Source organism: Danio aesculapii, chromosome 3 (assembly GCF_903798145.1).
Source record: "Danio aesculapii chromosome 3, fDanAes4.1, whole genome shotgun sequence".
NCBI lineage: Eukaryota > Metazoa > Chordata > Actinopteri > Cypriniformes > Danionidae > Danio > Danio aesculapii.
This window is the reverse complement of record NC_079437.1, coordinates 37,427,901-37,452,052: the sequence shown is the minus strand read 5'-3', so window position 1 is coordinate 37,452,052 and position 24,152 is coordinate 37,427,901. Positions and strand designations below refer to the sequence as shown.

The following is a 24,152-nucleotide window of genomic DNA, read 5'->3' as shown; positions in this document are numbered from 1 at the left end:
TTAGAGGGAGTACGCGTGAATGGGATCTTAGATTTTCTAGTCTTCAGAATTAAGATAAGCCGCTCTGGAGCTGTGTGGGTTACACCCGGTTGACCCTCCTTCAGAGTGACACACCTGCAGCTGTGGGGCAGTTAGACTCACAAATCACCAGGGGTCTCGAACCGGTCCACTAACTAGCTCCATGCCTGTTGTTTTCACCGTTTCTCTTCTTCGCTCTGCTTTCTCTCTTTCCAACCACTGCTTTCCCAAATCCTTACCTGCATCACAGAATCCCTCATTACTGGCATCCCTGCACTCTAAAAAAAACACTCTCTTTTTTGCTGTTTTTGTCTTGTTTTTATTTAAGAATATCTTAAACAAGGAACAATTATTTGAAAAGGTTCACAATACTAAAGATTCACAGTTTTTTTAAGTTGTATTTATTTGCCTTTTTTTCTCAAGTTTTTCAATAAATATTTATTTCACCTATAAAAATATTAATCAAATATGACAGTAAATACTTTTTTAGCAGAATAAACAACCCAACTTTCAGACATTTCAAATAAATATATATCTCTATATCTATGAATACCCTATCTATCTATAAATGCACTTTTTTTACTTTTCATCTGCACCCAAGGCAACTTCCTCCTATGCTATTTCCTTAACCTGCAAGTCTTTATTTTACAAATTATATAGACCCTAAAGATCTGTATGCTTCTCCTGCTCTATGAGGAGTGTCATTCATGTATTTTAAGGTGCACTCGGTCAGAAAACAATCGTCTATGATATCCAACACAATCTCACGGCACTTTGTAACTTTTTGATTTAGTGGCTAATTTGTATGTATTCCTACGGTCTAATTCGTACAATTTAGTACGATTTGCTCATTCCCCGATGACGGTTGGGTTTAGGGGTGGGGTTAGGTGTCACGCCTCCTTTTTAAAATCGAACAATTTCGTACGACTGAACTCAAACAATTTCGTATGAATTAGCCACTGAACTGACCAAAGGTAAAATACTTCTATTTTCTCGTGAGATCAGGCTGGTGATATCATGTAATTTTGTTTTTGATTGTCAGGATGATGTAGGTAATACTAATATTTATACAATATAGTTATAATGATATTTATACATGATCAAACTAGTGTGCAACTTACTAAAAAACGAATACTAAAATTTAAATAATAATTTTAAATAAATATTTGTTGCCGTTTTTAATTGTTCAAGTTCATTTGATTGAATATATAAAAAGAAGTGGATATTAATGATGCATTTATTAGGTAAAATTGCTACTTTTTACTGTCATTCAATGTGTTTTTGTCATTATGATGCACTGTCACTTTAATTGATGGGTCTATTTAATTAAAATAGACCCATCAATAAATATCATTTTGCATGCTATCGTTATCAAATTAGAAATTTATACTCGTGACCTGAGACAGTTTTAAAAAAAGCTTGATTATTACATGGCTGATTTCATGAGTTTGTACAGTATATGGAAGCATAAATATTGAACACAGAACAATTTTTCATAATGTATAACTTTTATGTATTTTAGCATGTATCTTTCTAGATGGATCATAGTAAAGCTCAAAGTGTCTTCTTTCCAATAACGCTTAATTTTTGTTTGTAGCTCACTGTAGAACGGTTACTGTTTAAAGCTAGGTAGCTGTAAATCCCCAGAAGTGAGTGCTGGCTAATAGATATTTGTAGATTTTGAACACCTAAAAGCTGAATAAACAAGCTTTGTTGTATGGTTTGTTAGGATAGGACAATATTTGGCTAAAAAAGAAGTATTTGAATATCTGGAATTGAAGGTTTAAAAAAATCTGTAACACTTTACAATAACAGTTCATGAATAATGCTGTATTAATATGTAAAGTAAACATTACTTTATTATAAACTAATGGTGAATTAATGTGTGCTAATCATGAACTAACTTTAACTACAACATGAGTCACATGAGTTCATATGTGAATAACGACTAGCTTAATTACTTGTTAGTGTATGATTGTTTATTAATTAATGTATCATTTACCACATATGCTTAATTTAGCCATCATGAACTCATGAGCTGTTAATATATAATTATGTCATGACTTTACTCGGAGGGGCACATCATCATTAACACATTCTTAACTACTCACGATCTCTTTATGTACGTCTGTCTAGTGCAATAACACTGAATAACAATAGAAAAGGGTTCTGTCAACATTAACAATTTCAACACAGGAGTTCATGAGTAGTTAAGGAACAGTTAATGATGATGTGCCCCTCCAAGTAAAGTCATGACATTATTATACATTAACAGCTCATGAGTTCATGTGGGTTACATTTAGCTTAAACTTAAATGTTAATTAATACATTCATTAACAACATGTACTAACAAGTAATTAAGGTAGCCGTTATTCACACATGAACTCTTGTGAATCATGTTGTAGTTAAAGTTAGTTCATGATTAGCGCACGCCTTAACTCATCATTAATTCATAATTAAGTTATGTTTAATTTACATAATAACACATCATCAATCGTGTACTGTTATTGTAACGTGTTACCAAAAAAATCTATATACTTAGAAAATCCCCTTTAATATTCTCTAAATGAAGTGCTTAGCAATGCACATTGCTAAGCAAAAATTGAGGTTTTATATATTTACAGTATTAAATTGACAAAATATCATCATGGAACATGATCTTTACCTAATACAATGAAGTTATTTTGTGGAAAATAATAAATAATGCTTGAAAATTATTTTGTTTCTTAAGCATCAAATCACCATATTAATATGAATGATTATGTGGCACTGTACATGACTGCAATGGCTTGATAACTGAATAATAAAATAACAAGATATAATACCATAACTATAAATAAAAACATATTTTATTCAAATATCTTTCTAAAATATCTTCCAGAAACAAAGTTCAATTGTAATAATATCATTTATTATATTAACAATATTACGTTTGGTGTATTATGCAATAAACGCAGATAACAAGACACTTCAAAAACATGAAAATAAAATGCAATAGAATAAAGCACAATGCATTTTAAAAAGAGAAAAGAAAACACTGACCCCAGGATGAGTATTGTGACCTCCTGCATTTCTGTCTGGTCTGAACTGCTCTGCCTTGACCAGAAGGGCCCTGCAGCCAGATGTAAAAATGACCGAGTCCATTACTATTTTCCGGCTATTATGAACACCTACACAGAGAGGTGTAAAAGGAAGGCTAGCGGCATCAGGAAAGATTCGTCTCGCTCAGCCCATTGTGTGTTCGCACTCCACCATCTGCAACAACAACAAAAAAAGCATCATTCAGTCCAGAATTAGCAGACAAAGAAACAGATATTCACAGCTAAACGATAATTATCATTTGAATGCAGATGACTTTCTATTAAAGCTGAAGTGTGTAATGTCGTTAAAATCTTAAAATGCTTGCTTAATATACAGAGACTGCTATATATAAGTGGTTTTGAGAATCTGTTGTAACAATTGTGGTTAGTGCATTGCTCTTTTTTTGTTTTATCAATATGTAAATGTCAATAATACGTACAATTTTCTTTCTATTTGGAATACCCTCCCGTAGACATACTGTATATACACAAACCATAGCAGAGTAAAGCAAGACTATTCTTATTGTCCTGCTTTCATGGCTGTAAACTTGTCATCATGAAGAGGAGGCATAATTTTGAGCAGGAAATGGGACTTTTTTTAATAAATGCATTTATTATTTTATGTTTTTGCTCATTCCACACATACAGTACATTTCAGCACCCATTTCTACATGCATCTTTCTAAATGCTGCTTGTTTCTGTGTCTTTAAGCCCACCTACTGAAAAGCCCGGTTTGCTTTAATTGGTTAGCTGGCCCAGTTATGATTGGTCCCCTTCTTGTAATGTGTGTTGGAATGGTAACGGCTCCTAACATAATTATGTTTTAAGCTTCCAAGACTTTGTGAGCAACTGTCAGCTGGTTACAGTATTATATGTGTGCATTCAATGTTGGAATGGCTTTGTTTTAACCTGTTGATGGTAATTTACCCAATAGCATTTGCACATTCTGGGTTGCCAGTTGCCAGAAAATACAATGTAACTTAATAAATACATTAAACTAACTAACTTAGAGATTTCAGATTCACAAAATTTCTTTTCATTATTGTAAACTAGCATATCATTTTTACCTCACACTTGAGATTATACTTAAATATATATTTAAATCATGCAAAATATTCCACACAACCAGTATGTTTATGCATTTATTTTACAGCTTTAAATTAGAATACAGTTTTATGTGACATTTTATTCAGATCTGTGTATGATATTCATGAATTTTTGTAGGAATATTATTGGTCCCTAAATTGAAGGGCCTAAAATTTAGCTAAAAAAAAAATCTATGTATTGTCTTTGACTCTGTCCTGCTATTTGATAAGCAGGTAAATGCAGTACTTAAATCATGCTTTTTTTGAGTTGAGATTACTGGCCAAAGTCAAAGACTTTTTTAACCCCTGCTGAGTTCGAGATAGTAATACACGCTTTTATATCTTCACATTTGGACAACTGCAACTAAATTTTTATTGGTATTATTCAATTATATATAAATCGCCTACAAGTGGCCCAAAACACAGCTGCTAGTCTTCTTGCTGGCACTCATATATTTGGGCACATTACCTCCATCTTTTTCTCTCTGTACTATGTTTTAGAATAGAGTTTAAACTTTTACTCTGTGTATTAAAGGTTTTAAATGGTCTGGCACCTTCTTATCTATCTGACCTTGTGACTGTTAATATATATGCTAGATGTTAATAGTCATCAAGTCAGAAATTGTTAAAAATTCCCAGATTCAAATTTCCAAAGTTTAAGAAAAAGGGAGATTGGGCCTTTTCCATTGTGGACCCCAAATTGTGTAATGGTCTACCTCTCTCTATGAGAATAATCTCTACAGAATCCGTGTTCAAGGGTAAAAACTGAAAATTCACCTTTTAGAAATTGCTTTTAATATATGTCATTTGAGCATGATGTTTTCTGTTTAATGTTTTATGTATTGTGTGTTGTTTTAATCCTCTGATCTCCTGATCATTTTTAACACTATTTTTGAACATCAAATTGTCAACAACTGTTGTTATATTGAGGTTAAGGAAGTCTAAGTCTAGGTCCTAAAACTGACTGGTAGGGTCTGAAATATGCACTTGGTGGTCAGAAAATCAGAACACACAGGTCCACTTGACAAATCTGAGCCTGTTGTGTATGGAGAGGGGCCGTTCCTAGGAGAACAGACATAGCAGTATAAATTAAAAGTTACATGTGGAAAACGTTCTGAAAACATACCTCTATATACATTTCTGGAGACTGCCAAATGCATCCCAGGAGCTATGTTTATTTGCAGTTTTTGTTTTTGCTAATCCACCAGAGGCTGCTGTGTACACTTTTTCAATCTCAATTTTTTTTGTGAGTACAATTTGTGCCTTCTGTTCTCGTGTAAACCCACCAGAGGCCGCTGTTGACTGACTGACTGAATGACTGACTGACTGACTGACCAATCGACTGACCCACCCTGATCCTTCCTTAAACCCAACCAATTGTATTGATTGACCTGCCCACCCACTTCCCTAAATCCAACCAAATATTTTCAAAAGCAATCCAGAAAAAAAAGCCCTGCTCTTATTTTTTTCCATGTTTTCAGATTTTACAACATTTTCACCCTGTTATTTACCTGTTTATTTTATTTTTTTGGATTCTGTTTTTGTCTTACCTGCTTTTTGGAACCGTTGTTCATCAAACGCGAACCTCATCATTGAGGTCAACTCCTCTCTGCGTCTCAAGTCCGCCAACATACATGGCGAGCTAACAGGAAAAATGGGTAACAGCGGGAGAGCCGTCATATGGAGGTAAGCGGTCAGCTGGTGAGCGCGAAAAGAAACGACGTCATACCACCACATAGCGTTTATTTTAAAAATGAAATGCAGCCATATGTAGCTCTGGTTACATAATTTGCGATCTCCAGAAACATATATAATTTTCAGAATGAGCTCATTTTAAAAAAAATGTGTTTTTTTTTTTTTTTTTTTTTTTTAGAAAAACAAGCGTAAACGAATAACACAATCAGTCCTTCAAAAATAGCTGATCGACCACCACGTTAATGCAGATTATAACTTTCCAAAGGAAATAATCTTATTCTATAGTTTTCAATTCTATAGTTCTTGGTTCTATAGGTTTATCTGCTTTCATGAGTCTTTTGCTTTTCTCATTCTCATTCAAGCCAGGTATTTTCATTCAAGCTAGACCCTAACTCACTGGTCCCACATTTCTGACTCCATAACACGGAACTATGGCTGTAAGAGAATAAAGCAGCATGTGACACTGGAGGCCGATGACAGGAAGTGCCTTGTAATTCACATTCTGTCTGGGGGTGAAGAGTCACAAGTGCCATTGTTCTTCCCCCTCTCATCTTCCTGCTCGTCAGAGTCCTGCAGTGGCCACTTCTGCCATTATTCTCCGCTTATAAGCCATTCATTCCCACAGGGGTTGTGTTGACGAGCTTTATTGTCTGCTTTGAAACTTGGCACAGTAAAATTTAAAGTGGTTTTGTTTCCATGCTTATCGTTCCTTAATCCCTGGGTAATCCCATCGTTTTCTTACCGCCAATCCCATGGGCCTGGCAGGCCTCAGAGTCTTTGCTTTGGTGGCTCTTCTAATACCATCCCAGAAAAGGACGAGCACTGGTCAGCTTGTCCGCATTTCCGTCACAGGGTGACAGTAAATCCCTGAGGAATACACAGAGATTCATGAGAATAACAGCTTCTTAATTGGATTCATTTAGTCCTGATCACCGTCCTCATTAGCACCATTTGCGCGTAGCGATGTTGACTCATTCTTCTATTGCCATTCAAACCTCTTCGCTTCCCTCCGGAAATGTACAATTATGTTTCGTAAATGAATTCCAGCTTTATGCTGATTACAAACACATCGCCCCCTATTGGTCCACAGTATCATTGCAACTGGCACACCAATGTGGCTTTATCTCTCCTTCGCATGCACATACATCTAGGTCAGGAGGAGGTTCAAAACATATGGCTCTTCTCATGTTCGCCTGTCTCTAATCCCCGTAATCCATTATTTGTCATGCTCCAAGTGCTGGGTTGCCATTGGAAGTTCAGGAGCAAAAGAGGATCAGGGCAGGTCTGAGAACAGAGCTGTGGGCCTCGGCAGCTGGTGTTATCTGATCAGAGACGACAGAACCTTTTGCGTGCACCTACAAGGCCCGGATCCGCCGCTGCTTCTCTGTTCATGCGTAACATGCATCTGCCAGAGCTCACTGTGATGTACTTGTGCTGTTCTATTAAAAGCTGTCATGAGCCGTGACTCCTCCGTGTCCGTCATGACTCTTTATGAATGCACATGTGATGGGGAAGCATCTTTTCTGTTGTGTTGTTGTGCTGTGGCCTGTCAGGCGAATACTAATGCGTTTATGATAAGTCAGTTAATAAAATGAGGGAAGCATATTTATATCTGTTCATTCTACTGTACGTAATATGAAATGGCATTTTCATTGCTTTTAATAATCTGGGCAATGGCAGTTCATTTATCTTCATTTATCTACTGATACATTTTTTTAAGCTGCATGTGGTTAGCATGGTTGCCTCATAGCAAGAAGGTCGCTGGTTCGAGTCCTGGATTTGACCAGCAAGACCTTTCTGTGTGGCGTTTGGATGTTCTGTCTATGTCTGTGTGTGAAATTTACGGGGGCATCAGTTCCCCCACAGTCCAAAGACATGCTGTTTAGATGAATTGAATAAACTAAATCAGCTGTAGAGCACTGTAAAGCCGCCTTTCCACTGCACACGAGAAGCGACAGACCGGAAGACATTCATTTCCAATGAATGATCATCTCCGTATGCGAAAATTTTTGATCCGATTTGAGCTGCAGATTTGTTCAAATATTTAAACTCGTGCGACTAAACCGTATGCAACCAGTCGACTGGATGTGATGTATTCCAGTGTTGTCCAAGCAGGTCTGTGTGTGTGAGATGAGAAATAATAGATTTTTCATAATTTTTTTAATCATAAAAAAGTTTATTTTAAAAACAAATAAAATCAAATAAATTTTTAGTGGTCTATGAGTGGTCTAGTATACATTCATTCATTCATTCATTCAACCATGGTGAACGGATGGAGAATAAAGGCTCTTGCTTTTACACTCCTTTAATTCGGACACCGCGAGAATTCAACTTCTCTTCTGTGGTGCACGACAAATTGAAAATTCTGTGCAACTGCCACAAGGGGGCGTATTCCGACAGTCATGTCCGAATGTTGTGTGCAGTGGAAAGGCAGCTTAAACCACACTGTTGTCATTACTAAAGATATTAAGTTCATATAACTTGACATTACTTAAAATACTAAAAAAACTTTTAATTAATATTTTAAGTTGTCTGCACTTAACATTTTAATTTCTTTAAAACGATTCACCATGTCTCTGTTTAAAATGACTGGTTGTGCTTAAAATTCTGCCTTGACAACCATGCTGATTGGTGATATATGTTCAGTATGTCTGATAATATTTTTCCTACTGGAGAAAGTCTTATTTGTTTCATTTCGGCTAGAATAAAAGCAGATTTACATTTTTTTAAAGCCATTTTAAGGACAAAATTATTAGCCCTTTTAAGCTATTTTTTCTGATAGTCTACAGAACCATCCTTATACGATAACTTGCCTAATTACCCTAACCTGCCTAGTTAACCTATTTAACATAGTTAAGCTTTTAAATGTCACTTTAAACTGTATAGCAGTGTCTTGAAAAGTTGGCGCCAATAGCCTAGTGGTTAAGTGCGCGGACATATAGCATCATGGTGCTCACGGCGACATGAGTTTGATTCCCTGCTTGAGGTCGTTTGCCGACGCTTCGACTCTCTCTGCTCCCAATACTTTCCTGTCTGTATCCTCAACTGTCCTTTCAAAAATATAGGTGAAAAACCCTAAAAATAATTTATATATAAAAAAGAAGTGTCTTGAAAAAATATCTAGTAAAATATTATTTACTGTCATCATGGCAAAGATAAAATAAATCAGTTGTAAGAAATTAGTTATTAAAACTATTATGTTTAGAAATGTGTTGAAAAAAAATCTTCTCTCCATTAAATGCTTATTTAAATCCATATTTAAATGCTTAAATACATTTTCTTAAATGATATACACACAGGGGCAACATGGTGGTGGAGTGGGTAGCACAAGAAGGTCGCTGGTTCAAGTCCCGGCCAGGTCAGTTGGCATTTCTGTGTGGAGTTATCTCCCCGTGTTTGCATGGATTTTCTCCAGGTGCTCCGGTTTCCCCCACAAGGAATGTCCCCCAAGACATGCGCTAATTGGGTACGCTAAACTGACCATAGTGTATGTGTGTATGTCGTGGTACTCCAGGTTGGGGGTTGAGAGATGGGCTAACGACCCACCTCGTAAAAATTAGATGTTACAAAACATCAACATGGCCTTGGGAGTAACTGAGTAAAGAAAATAAAAGCTGAAAATTTTGAATGTTTAGTCTGTTAGACTTTTTAAGTTATTTATACTTAAACATTTAAGTTGTCTGTATAATTAAACATTTAAGTTAATTCAATGAAGAGACTACATTTGGTCAACTCAATTAATTAAGCTGTCGATTTCCCATTACTCAAACAAACTGAGGGAATCATGTTGCTCAAATCATTTGAGTAGTCTAAACTTCTTAGGGTTTACTGTGTTTGCACATTTGAGAGTGTGTGGGTGTTTAGCAGCACTGATGGTGCTCTCAGTTGTGGATGGTTGAGGCTGGAAGGACATCTGCTGTGTAAAACAATATCCAGAGTAATTGGTGGTTCATTCCACTGTGGTGACCCCTGATAAACGAAAAAAGCCGAAGAATAGTCAGTGAGTGAGTGATAAAGTACATAAAAATGCATTTAAATGCAAGTAAAGTGTCTACTTCATTATGTTTCAGATACATTTTTGTAAATAAACGTCAAATATGGGTAATTTTCTAGAAACAATTTACAATAAGGTTCCATTAGTTCATGTTAATTAATGCATTTACTAACATGAACAAACAAAGAACAATAATTTTATTACAGTATTTATGTATGTTTGTTAACATTAGTGAATGAAAATAAAAATGTTTATTGTTAGTTAGTTAGTTAAATTACAGTGGATTAACTAATGTTATCACAAGGTGTAGAAGAATTGTTCGTTCTTATTTCAAGTTAGTAAGTACATTGACTAACATTAACTAATGCAGTTGTAAAATGTGACAAATTTTCCATAATCATTCTGGGACTGGGGCAGATTTAACCAATAAGCGAAGTAAGTGGCTGCTTAGGGCCCCAGAAAATCTGAGAAGTATAAATTATACCTGTAAACAATATACAACATTGTTTTCTATCATATTTTTGTATGGTGAGAGTCAAACAAATACAATTTTAATGCAATTAAATATTTTTTTATATACATTAATATATATATATATATATATATATATATATATATATATATATATATATATATATATATATATATATATATATATATATATATATATATATATATATAGTTTAAGTGATGGGTTGCAGCTGGAAGGGCATTCGCTGCGTAATACATATGCTGGATAAGTTGGCAGTTCATTCCGCTGTGACAATGCCAGATTAATAAAGGGACTAAGCTGAAAAGAAAATGAATGAATGAATGAATGAATGAGACTGCATTAAGATAGAACATAGAAAATACTTTTTATGTGATATAAAAAAATCTAATTAAATAAAAGCATTAAGGGTGCATTTTAGGACTGTTGGGCCCCAAAATGTCCTAAAACACCATTAAATTAGTATTATTATTTGTGAAGTTTAAGACATCTGTGATAGCCTATATTATTTTGTTTTGTTTTGTTTTGCTTCAACAGAGAAATAAAATAAAATTAAGACATGTCTGTGAGATTATGCTTTGTTTTGTTGGGAAAATAACATTTATAATTAATCACATTAATTACATTGAGTTGCATTGATTCATTTTGCAGCTCTAGTGGATTCTAGTTTACTTCACTGAATTGTAAATGAACATTTAAAAACAAAGTAGAAAGGGTGCATTTTAGGGCTGTTGGGCTCTATGGCTGGAATTGCTTAGCACCCCCAAATCACTAAATCCGCCCCTGTTCAGGGGTACATTTCCCAAACACTGACATAACTCACGGCTGAACTATCATAATACGATGCATTGTTTGGGAATAGAACAATGTAGTGACGAGTGTTTCCCCAAAAACCGTAGTTTCTGTGTCGCAGATCCATCGTTTGAACCACATTAGTTATAATGTAAAATGCTTATAAAGATGCCCATATTGTTTTAAAAAAACACACATTTAAAAAAAATCCAATATTAGTTTTGGTAAAAACATGCACTTGTTTTCTATATTAATTGAAATATGCTTTTTTTATCATTCCAAGTTTAAATGTTAGACTGTTCTAAATTAATAGGACATAGGCGGGATAACTGGAAATAGAACACAGGCAGGAACTATGTTTCTAGCTACAGCTCTATAGGTTTAGTTGCAAGCGTACAAGCTTGCGATGCAGTTTGCGAATGTTCAATGGAATGGTGGATTTGGGAAACGAATCAACAAACTATGTTTTTAACAACGAAACGTGCAACCTTAGTTAGCTAAAGGTGGTTTTCGGAAATGCCACCCCAGTATAACAGATTTAATTATAGTAGTCATACGACATTGTATAAAATTAGATTTTTAACCCCTTCAGATGCAAATTGTGTTTTAAGTTTCTGAAAAATGCAAAGTATGTTTTCAATTATAATAAAAGTTCAAAATCCTTTAAGTATATATATATATATATATATATATATATATATATATATATATATATATATATATATATATATATATATATATATATATATATATATATATATATAAATTTTGTATATATATTTTGTCCTTGTCAATGGACATCAGGTCAGAACAGTTGTACTTACCCAAACATTATACCAACATAAAATACAAAAATAAAAAAAAAACATACATGATTGCTGGTATAATCTTAAAATTTATTTTCAAAATCACAAACATTAAGATTGAAACATTTTTACTTTCATTTTAATGTTTTTGTTGTTTAGATTGCATCTTGTTTATAAAAGAAATGATCGTCATCTTCCTCATCACTCCACATAATGTCCACATCTGAGATATTTCCATATGCTACAGTATGTGCTCAAGAATTTCAAGATCTGTATATTCTGCCTATGAAATTGTTTTAGCAATGAATTGGTACACAGATATAGTCTTTTTTTTTTATTAAAAAGTTCAATCAGCATTGAAAAAATCCTGATCTAAAGCTTGCAATGTTACAACAGATTTAAACCTTTAATTAATAAGAGCTATTTCTCTTTTTTACATACAATCTATGAAATATTGGCAAACACATCAATAAATCTGAATATAAACATTTTAAATATGGCTTACGTTTGTGTCGGGAGTGAAGTGATGCCACGTTGCTTTTCAGTGTAGTTGATTTTTTTCATGCGGAGCCTTACTGCCATTTGATTGGATGACAATCGTCCACTCTCATGGACTGCGGGCTTTAAATATGATGAAATGCTCAGGAACCACAAAAAAAAAACATGGGCTGACATGTGATGTCAATTGTAATGGACACAGGGTCTGAAGGGGTTAAAACCTTTATGAAGAAAATGATGTTAATATGCATAATTATGGATATTATGGATAAAATGATGGTTAATTAATATTTTGTCTGAAGTCTGATCCTTAAAGTCTTTTAATGTCAAATCAGCAAGCGATTCTTTATCAAATATGCCTAACATAAGTTATTTATTTACATATATATTTTATATCAGATATCAATGCTTGACTTTTCAGTCCAATAGACTGGGACACCTTGAAAAAGTGAGCAGTGAGGAAATTACAGTCATGTACCGGCATCAGTTCTTTTAAATTAGATATTGATTCGTATATATCTAGAATGCATCATTGGAATGGCTTCCTGTGTGTTATAGATGATAATATGAGGGCAAGCGCTGATGATGTGTGAGGTCTGTGTGATTTACACAGTACAGCAAGAAGCGAGCGCGGCTGAGAGCTCTTTGCTGTTAGCAAACACCCCGTGCCCATCCCTGCTGGCACAGACTCATGTCAGCGTGTCGTAGAGGAGTTCCTGTCTCACTCTGTGGCACAGTTGTCACAGTAGGGTTTGAGCCCTATGTTGTTTACACCAAGAGAAGAGACGAAGAGGAGGGGGAGTTTGAACACAGTACACAAATAACACACTATAAATCAGTCTACTCGCAGTCTGGGCATCTTCCATCCATGCATGATTCAACGACTGCTGGATCCACGTCGCCAATCAGGACTGGAGATGCAGCAGGAGCTACAGTCAATCACGCTTTGAGCTGGAGATCTTGCGATCTCTCTTTGAGGGCATTACATTGATGGACGCGTGTCAGGCGGTTGTATCAGTGGCATGAAATATGAGGATAATTTGCTGTCTTACATCCCAGCTGCTTAATGGATTCGAAAGGCAGGAGATCTTACAGGCAGAGCCAGGAGAAAAAGTGAGAGAGAGAAAGAGTGAGAGAATGAGGGTTCTCTGACTGGCACTGTCTCTGCCCGGCGCCTTCTGTGGTTTACCTGTCAAACTGAGTGTGAATGTGGTAACTAGGGCTTGCTAGTACTGTATGATGATCTTCAAGGCTGAAACCTTGTGTTGAACACTAGGGTAAACCTTTTTTTTGGGAATTTATTTTTAAAGGGGGGTGACACGGTGGCTTAGTGGTTAGCACTGTCACCTCACAGCAAGAAGATCTCTGGTTCGAGTCCCGGCTGGGCCAGTTGGCATTTGAGTGTGGAGTTTGCATGTTCTCCCTATGTTTGTGTGGGTTTCCTCCGGGTGCTCCGGTTTTCCCCACAGTCCAAACACATGTGCTATAGGTGAACTGAATAAATTAAATTGGCCATAGTGTATGAGTGTAAATGAGAGAGTATGGGTGTTTCCCAGTAATGGGTTGCAGCTGAAGGGCATCCGCTGCATAAAACGTATGCTGGGTAAGCTGGCGGTTCATTCTGTTGTGGTGAACTCTTATGAGTAAAGGCACTAAGCCGAAGGAAAATGAATTAAACATTTTTTTTAAATAACATTAATATAATTAAGATTTTTGTATAAATAATATAAAAAACTAAACATTTTAATCATGACGATGGATATCACTTTATTTTAATGGTCTCTTTTAGACATTTAGCTGAATAGAAAACACAATGGAACTACATGCCAACCAATTCTCATTAATATTAAAACTGAATCCTTTTGGTGGAATTCATGTTTGGTGACTGTGATCAGTAAAACTGCTTTCTTTTATTTAATTGGTCATCTCAGTAATTGATAAGTGCAATCATAATTGTAAATAGTTTCTGGCTAAACATTTAACTTTGTAAAAATCCATATTACTATTTTTTACTGCACAAATCCAAATCAAGCTAGCTAGATACATTTATACTGTGTTATAATTGTATACAGTATATATATATATATATATATATATATATATATATATATATATATATATATATATATATATATATATATATATATATATATATACAGTTATAAAAAAGTATAAATGTTTCTAGCTAGCTTGATTTGGATTTGTGCAGTAAAAGATAGACTCATTCATTGATTATTCATTCGTTAGCTGCAGTCATTTAAGTTTGTCAGGTAAAAGGCTAATTACACTAATTGCACAGTTAATTAAAAGTGTGAAGATGTAGTTTAACAGAAGTTGTCTGTAGCTTGTGATTCATTGGTGCTAATTCATACTTTTGAATTGCTATATAGAAGCTTGATCTCTGCTCTGACAACGTTTGATGTAAAAAGTTTAACAAAGTTACTTTTTTCACATATGTAGGAATCAAAATTATTGTCTGGGTTTGAAAATCAAATGCTAGGTAATGAGACGCTTGTACATTTTCTTTCATTGTTTTCTGCTTTTTTTTAGAGAGTAATCTAATATGTACGTGAACATTACATTATGTAGCCTGAGAACATTTCTTATTGCTCATATTTCAGTTTTAACAGATAGTCCACCCAACATTTTTACTCACCTTCAATTAATTCAAACATTTATGAGTTTATTTTTGAGCTTGTGGAGCTGTTTCTGATGAGCTTTGGATCATCATGCTACTTTCTTTTCACTGTCTGTTTTGGTTGTGTTTTTGTTTATATATTAGTAAAGAACAATGGTGTCAAACTCAATTCCTGGAGGGCCACAGCTCTGCACAGTTTAGCTCCAACCACCTCCAACTCACACCTAATAGTCTTTAGTAGTCTTGAACACCTTGATTAGTGGGATCAGCTGTGTTTGATTAGGGTTTGTGCAGAGCTGCGGCCCTCCAGGAATTGAGTTTGAGACCTATGCAGAATTTGGTACATCAGGTTGTTATAAAGCAACCCAGGCTTATTGCGGATACGTAACCAGGTCTGCATTTCTGGGCACAGTAAAATACATAACCTTAGGTACGTCTGCTCGCAGTTTTTGTTTTTGCAAATCTACCAAAGGCCGCTGTTTACGCTTTTTGATGATCACAAATTCCTCTTTCACGTCCTCTTCTCGTGTAAATCCACCAGAGGGCGCATTATATATTTCAGCCGACCAGGCCAGCTTGCTGTCAACTGAATGACTGACCAACTGATCCACCCACCCCATTTCCCAAACCCAACCAATAGTGTTTTCAAAAGCAATCTAGAAAAACATAAGCCACGTGATTTCACCACGTTTTCAGCCTGTTGTTTATTTATTTTTTGCTTTTGTTTTGGTTCTGGAACAGTTCTTCGCCAGACTCAAATCCCGTCGTCCGCTCAACGTTCCAAGTCTGCCAACGTACGCTGCGAGCCACTGGGCAAACTGGTAATGCCAGAAAAGCCATCCATATGGAGATAAGTGGTGAACTTGTAGCGTTAAAATGATCGGAAGTCATCATACTGCCCCATAGCATTCGTTTTAAAGACAAGAACTGGATACATAATTTACGTTCTCCAGAAATGTAGACAGGGGTACTTATCCACAATGAGCCTGTGTTACATATTAGATTTACATTGAATTTTCTAGTTGAATATTCAAAATGAGCATGGGCATCAACAAGCTTAATTGGAGCATTTTTGAGCTAATATATCTGGAATGTGAAAGTGCATTTAATTGGTGTATTTATTTAATATACTCTGTATTCATTTTATTTTACTTGTAATAAAATAAAAGTGGTATCAAGGAATATATTGCTGTTGTAAAAAAATGCCTGTCGATCACTACATTACTACTACTGTACCATCACAGAATAGCAGAACGTGGTTGTCAGTCCTGTGTTACAAATCTAAACACATTTACATTGGCACTCAGTCTATTTCCTCTAACACAGGGTGATGTGTCCTTTATGTAACTCAACTGACTTCCTTAAATTTTCAGTGCTCGCATTTGGAGGGTGAGATGAGGTTGAAGCTTTTAGATCCGGCCTCTGTTTTCCAGCAGAGCTGCTGCCGTCAGTTTTTCGGTCTGAGCACAAACCGAATGAAGCGCTCTGCAATTCCAGACTGCTGGCGGTTAATTAAGATTTGATGGATGAACTTATGATTGGACTCATTTATTAAATAACATCCTGTCAATTGTGATAAGACTTTTTTTTTTCCCAGTGTTAGCGATGCCATCATATTTACTTGGGTCTCTGTTGTTATGGTTACAGCAGTGGTAGAGAGTTTATTTCTGTATGTGGGTGCAACTGTGGAAAACAATCATATAGGCTATGTATCTACAAATAAAACACTGATGATATTAATAAGATCAAAGAATAAATCGAATGAACTTGCTCTAGATGCTTTTTTGTAAAAAGGCAGTGGATAGAATAGTATGGTATCTGTATACTGGCATTGTCATTATCATTGTCATTAAGCAGTTAGCTCTCTGCAACTCTCACATGATCGGCCAACTAAAGCTAAGCAGGGCTGTGCCTGGATGGGAGACCACATGGGAAAGCTTTGTTGCTGCTGGAGGTGGTGTTATTGAGGCCAGCAGCCTGGTGCTCAACCTGCAGTCTGTGTGGGTCGTCATACCACAGTATATTAATACTGCAGGACTCTATACTGCTCAGTGAGTGTCTTTCGGATGAGATGTTAAATTGTGGTCCTGACTCTCTGTGGTTATTAAAAATCTCAGGATGTCAGGGTTTAACTTGGGGATTTTAATTAGGGTCTCTAGGGGATTTAGGGACTGGCATCCTAGTCAAATTTGGATGTCCATCATGACCTCATAACCATCCCCATATCATAATTGACTTCATAACTCTGTCTCCTCTCCACCGATCAGCTGGTGGTGTGCGGCCTAGCGCAATTTGACTGCCATCACATCATCCAGCTTGATGCTGCACACTGGTGGTGGATGAGGAGATTCCTAACAAAAATTGAGTGTCCAGAAAATCGCTATATATATATGTAAGGAATTATTTATTATTGTTACATAAGAAAGCATTGCAAAAACTATAATATTACAGTTTATTTCGTTTTTATTTATTTACTTTTTTGGCTTTATTCTATAAACTACTGATGACATTTCTCCCAAATTTATTTATTTTTTTAAAAATATTGTCATTTAGAGCTTTATTTGCATGATATACCAAAATAAATGTACAAGTTTTCAGACATGTTTATATTATTTGTAAAAAATAATAACCAACTAGACCAGTTAAAAAAACAGTTTGGTCCAAAAACTAACACAAGAATAGAAATATATTATATAAACAGCATTAACTGAGAGTCACACCTGTTTGTAAATACAGTTGTCAGTCTCAAACACTTTGACTGTGTGAATACAAGCAATTAGCCAAGCCTCTTTAATGAACATCCAAACAATAGATAATGAGTTATTTTCTCTTAAGATCTTGTGTACTGTGCAACTAATTACATTTCAAATCAGCAGGATGATTGGAGTGTTGCTGGAGAAGCAGGTGTGTGTAAAAAAAGAAGGAAAACTGTGGTGACTTTGAGAGTTTGAAAGTCTTTGTTTTAGAAGAAACGGCTGAGCTGACGAATCTCCTCTTCATTCATAGCATGATGTTGCTGGAGGATTTATCAGTTGAAAAGAAAAAGATGTTCTTTGTTGTTCTCTAAAGGCTCCCTTGCGTTACATCACACACTTACTACTGTGCCCAGTAAAAGAAAAGCATCCCAGAACACACAGAGAGCCAGGCTGAAACTGCTGTCAGATTGTAGAAATTGGGTTTATTTTTTGTAAAATATATATTTTCCACCAATTTTCTTGTTAATGTTTTTTTTTTCATAAAAATATTTCATAAAAATAAATAAATAAATAAATAAATAAATAAATAAATAAATAAATAAATATTGTTACAATGTAACATCAATTTATTAAAGATTTTGCAATAAATAAAAATAAAAGTTTATGTTAAATGTTGCATTTGAATAAACAAGTTAAATAAACAATTGCAATAAAAATGTAATAATATTAATAGAAAACAAACAAATAATAAATAAATAAATAAATAAATAAATAAATAAATAAATAAATAAATAAACATGTACAGTTTAACATGTATTTATTAAACCAACAAACAAACAAACAAACAATAAATGGATAAATAAGATGAATAAAACTTGATTTTATATCTAAAAATGTTAATGTTAAATGTAATATTTTTAGAAAATTGGCAATAAAAAATAGTGCTGGGCAAAAGTAATTGGTATTAATTGCATTAAAACATTTTTTTTTTTGACATAATATAAGTGTGTGTACTGTGTGAAATTATTATGTGTTACTTTGTGCCTAATAAAACAAAAGCATCTCAGAACACACAGAGAACTGGGCTGTAACTACAATCAGATTGTAGATATCTGTTTATATACGTGGGCGGCGCGGTGGCACAGTGGGTCGCTTCACAGCAAGAAGGTTGCTGGTTCGAGCTGGGTCAGTTGGCATTTTTGTGTGGAGTTTGCATGTTCTCCCCGTGTTTGTGTGGTCTTCATCTGGGTGCTCCGGTTTCCCCCACAAGTCCTAAGACATGTGCTATAAGTGAATTAGGTAAGCTAAATTTTCTGTAGTGTATGTGTATGAATGAGAGTGTATGGGTGTTTCCAAGGGATGGGTTGCAGCTGGAAGGGCATCTGCTGTGTAAAACATATGCTGGATGAGTTGGCAGTTCGTTCCTCTGTGGCGACCCCAGATTTATAAAGGGACTAAGCCCTATATATATACATACACATATATGTCTTTGCAATATTTTTTGTGAACTCAATTTAGAGATTTCATTAATAAATAAACAAATAAATAAATATAAACATTTACAATTTAACATGTATTTATTAAACAATAAACAAATGTATAAAACTTGAAAAACGATAATGTTAAATGTAATATTTGAATAAAATTGGAATTAAAAAAATATAGTGCTGACCAAAAATGTATTGCAATTGTCACAGTAAAACATTTTGACATTAAGTGTTCGTAATGTGTAGATTTATTATGTATATATACATACACCTATGCATATATTTGAAGAAATGTCTAATATATATCTATATATATATATATATATATATATATATATATATATATATATATATATATATATATATATATATATATATATATATATATATATATGTATATGTATGTATGTATATGATACAAGTTATATACAAATTTTAATATATTGTCCAAAAATAAAAAAGTGTTAATAATAATAATAATAATAATAATAATAATAATAATAATAATAATAATAATAATAACAAACAATGAATAAACGAATGAACAATCGAATGAACTAACTAACAAACGAACATTATGTTATAAGTTAGCGAATTGTCAATATATTTCTTATTTTAGTTTCTGAATTTACATTTAAATATTTTTAAATGTTTTTTTTTTTTTTTTTTTTTAACTATGCCGCATTTATTCATCTATTATTCATTTGGCAAACTTTGTGATCCACATAGAATATATATATTTTTATTGATCAGGTACACTTCATACACTTCATGTCTGCATACACTTTATACACTTCATGACTGCGTAATTTCATTTGTGTTTTCTTCATTGTGGAAATGTCAGTGTTCTAAAGAGGTGTAAAACATTATGCTGTAAATATATTATGCAAGTTCCATAAGTAATACTACTGTTTATGACCTGTGACTTTATTAATCTGATATTTACACACTTGTTATGTACTTGTTTTTTTCAGTTCAAGACAACAGCGGCACAGATGTGGTGCGTTTCTTTTCAACCAAGCGTCAACAAAGATCAGTTCAAGGGGAGATTTCGAGCATCATTAGTTCGGTGTGTACATTTCAGACTTATTTACTGACTGAAGGCATGGCAAACTAATTAAGTGAAAGACACTGAACAGGCACTCATTAGGCAAGCTATCCATTTATGCGTGCAGACGTCCTGCTGGCTCCTACTGGAAAAGGCCCTCGCAGATTCATTGTTCTAATGAAGTTGGCAAAAGCCACCCGGTGCCAGTGTAGTGACAAATCACTGTCAGGCTCCCACTGAGTGAGACGCTTTCAAGGCAAACAGAAAAAAGTCAAGCATATTCATTGCTGAGTAGGACTAAGTGACAGATTGTGACCATTAGATGATCAGATTTTGCAGGTTTTAGACAACAAAAACAGCAGAAATCCCAGTCAACAAAGGGAACAACACTTTAGCGCTACAGAATGTACAGTTGAAGTCAAAATTTTAGCCCTCCTGTGATTTTTCTTTTTTCTTTTTCAAATATTTCCAAAATGATGTTTAACAGAGCAGGGACTTTTTCATAGCATTTCCTGTTTTATTTTGGCTAGAATAAAAGTTGTTTTAATTTTTTTAAAGCCATTTTAATAATATTAAATATTATTAAATATTTATAGAAATATTTAATCAATATTATTATCCCCCTTAAGCAATACTTTTTTGATTGTCTACAGAATAAACCACTGCTATACAATACGATGACTTGCCTAATTTCTCTAATTTGCCTAATTAACGTAGTTAAGCCTTTAAATTGCACTTTAAGCTGAATACTAGTGTCTTGAATAATATACTGTAAACTATTATGTAGTGTCATTATGGCAAAGATAAAAGAAATGTTTAGAAATGTGTTAAAATAATGTTCTCTACGTTAAACAGAAATTGGGGAAGAAATACTTCAGGAGGGCTAATAATTCTGAATTAAACTATATGTTTGTAAAAAAAATGGGGGGCTGATTTAAAAATGTTACGTTAAAAACAAATTACATGTATATAATGTAAAAAAAATCTAGTTGGATCTTTGTAACTTTAAAAAATGATGTTAAAATCACTTAAAATAACATGATATTACTCATTGTTTATCTTTGTTTTGCAAAATAAAATGCTTTCTTACTTAGTACTTTACGTTTTATAGTTAACTTCAGATATTCAGACTATAGTGTGCAATGATTTCTAAATTGGTAAATTAAATAATTAAATAGTTCTAAATTATATGAAATAAAGTTTTGTGTCATTTTGTCATTTTTTAAAAGAATATTTTAAAATCATCATGGATACATTTATTTGATGAGAACATAAAATTACATACAATATTACATAAACACATATATCAAATACACAAGAATAACATTCTTTTTAAAATACTATTGTTTTTATGGAGATGCAAAATGCACTCATTCTACAATTCACTCTTCTAGAACCAAAATGTGTAATCAAACAATATGGGCAAAATTAGCCCATTATTCTAAAATCAACCATATACCATCTGGTTCCATTTTTTCTGGTTCCAAAATCTGCATGCTAACTAATTCTCAATAAATTATAAGTAGACTGTTAGGTAAAGTTTTTTATAGTGAGTTAAATATCTTTTGAAGGAGCAGTATAAGCAGATATTAAGCAGTTTACTAATACTCAAATGAGAAGTAATTGGCATGTACTGCAGTAGCAAAACAACTTTTAGTCAACAAAATGTGCAGTAGGGACTCTCAAAATAAAGTGCTACCAAAAAAATCATATTATTACTAATGAATAAAACCTGTCAATCAATCAATCAATCAATCAATCAATCAATCAATCAATCAATCAATCAGTTTAACCAACCAACCAACCCATCAATTAATCAATAATTTTACTGACCCCGAACTCTGAACTATAACTTTGAACACTGATTTTTGTTTCCACTATATATAAACAAATGCTCCAAAATACCTAAATGTATGAACAATCACCTCATAAACACAAACACTTATTCTTCAGGACTGCTGCTGTGTGATATTTCATGTCATTATTAGAGTATCAGTCAGATGACATTGCTTAAACTCCAAAAAAAAAAAAAAAAGAGTTCAAAACAAAAATGTAGTGATAGCATTAAATAGGATTGCTTCTCCTTATGAGAGCTGCCGATTGACTGCAGATAACGATATGGCATGAGTCGTAGTATAATGTAATACGAATACTGTAGTTTGTCTAGGGGAAAACACAAGCCAGGGCGTCTGTCCACAATACAAGATCTGTCCCAGCATGAGACAAACTGATCTGGGAGTCAGTCCAGTGTATCTCTGTGTGTGTGTGTGTGTGTGTGTTTGGGGAGGCCCAGAGAGAGGTCAGTGGTAGGTGAAATCAGCACCTCCATCCCAGTGGAATTTCTAGAGTTTGCTGTTGTTTGGCATGCAGTTCAGAGTGGTTGTTGTGGAGAAATGGGAGATTGTTATGTTTAACATCCAAATCCTATTTCAAACAAATCAAAAAAGAAGTGAAATGTATATTGCTGGCTACTGCTGCTCTGTACTGCTTTAGGTGATAGACTTATTACATAAAATGCATCACCTCAACTGCGTTCATACATTTTATGTGCACTTTAACAATGAAATGGTTCCCATCTTTGCATTCCAATGTTGCTCTTTATATCTGATTTCTTAAAATATGGATACAATTACTTATATGTAAGCAGCTAAAGTTTTTCGATAGAGTATCTCTTTAAAACTGTGTTTTGTCCAGTGAATGTTTTTCTTGTATGTAAAAGTAAATTTATTTAATGGTTTTCATTTTCAAATTCAAATGTGAATTTAAAAAGTAGATGAAGCGCCAGGATTATAACCAACATAGTCTCATTCTGAAAACACACCCCTATATACAGTTCTGGAGATCCCGGATTATGTAGCCAGAAGTACGTATGGCTGCATTTTATCTTCAAAACGAACACTATGGGGTGGTATGACACCTTTCTTTTTCACACTTACTAGCTGACCGCTTACCTCCATATGGACAGCTTTCCCGCTGTTACCAGTTTGTCCAGTAGCTTAACATGTAGGTCGACAGACTTGAGACACAAAGAGGAGTTGACCACAACGTCGGGGTTGGAGTTCCGCGATGAACGATTCTAGAAAGCGGGTAAGACATAAACTGAAGCCAAAAAGTAAAACAAACAAGTAAATAACAAGGTGAGAATGTAATAATATCTGAAAACAGGGTAAAAATGAGTCAAAGGTTTTTCTTTTTCTGGATTGCTTTTGAAAATTGTCAGTTGGGTTTAGAGAAGTCGGTGGGCCTGTCAATCGGCGCTTTTGAAAACACTGTTGGTTGGGTTTAGGGAAGGAGGAGGGTGGGTCAGTCGTTTGGTCAGTCAGTCAGTCAGTCAGTCAACAGTGGCCTCTGGTGGAAGAGAACAGCAGGTGCGAATGGCACTCTCAAGAGAAATTTGAGATCTGAAAAAGCATACACAGCGGCCTCTGATGGATTCGCAAAAACAAAAACTGAAATGGTCTGAAACGATAACTAAATGCACTACATATTGTTACGTTTTTACACATGTGCACAAATTGGATGTAAACACATCAACCTTTTACAGTGTAATACTTATTATTCTTGAGTACGTTTAAAAGGGCTACCTATTACTCATACTTTGACTACAACAGATTTACTACAGTTTACAACAGATATTTTTACTCAACTTGCACTACATTTTTGGGTAAAAGTGCTCTTTCCACCTCTGCACATATTCAAACTAATCAAAATGTGACCATTCATTCAACTCACACAGACATACAAAACAAAAAAATCACCACCCTTGAGTTATACGTTTCGGTCACTGCAAAACGTTTCACTTGGTTAAACTTACAAACTCAAGTT

The 24,152-nt window shown here is 34.3% G+C and overlaps 1 protein-coding gene across 2 annotated transcripts in view; it reads left to right on the top strand.

Moving 5' to 3' along the window:
* Positions 1-24,152, top strand: part of elfn1a (extracellular leucine-rich repeat and fibronectin type III domain containing 1a) — a 214,651-nt gene that overhangs the window by 51,424 nt on the left and 139,075 nt on the right. The window contains exon 2 of one of the 2 annotated variants that reach the window (XM_056453928.1): positions 20,254-20,348. The exons of the other annotated variant lie outside the window; for it this stretch is intronic. The gene's annotated coding sequence lies outside the window, so the exon portion shown is untranslated. The remainder of the gene's footprint in view (positions 1-20,253; positions 20,349-24,152) is intronic. 2 annotated transcript variants of the gene reach the window in all.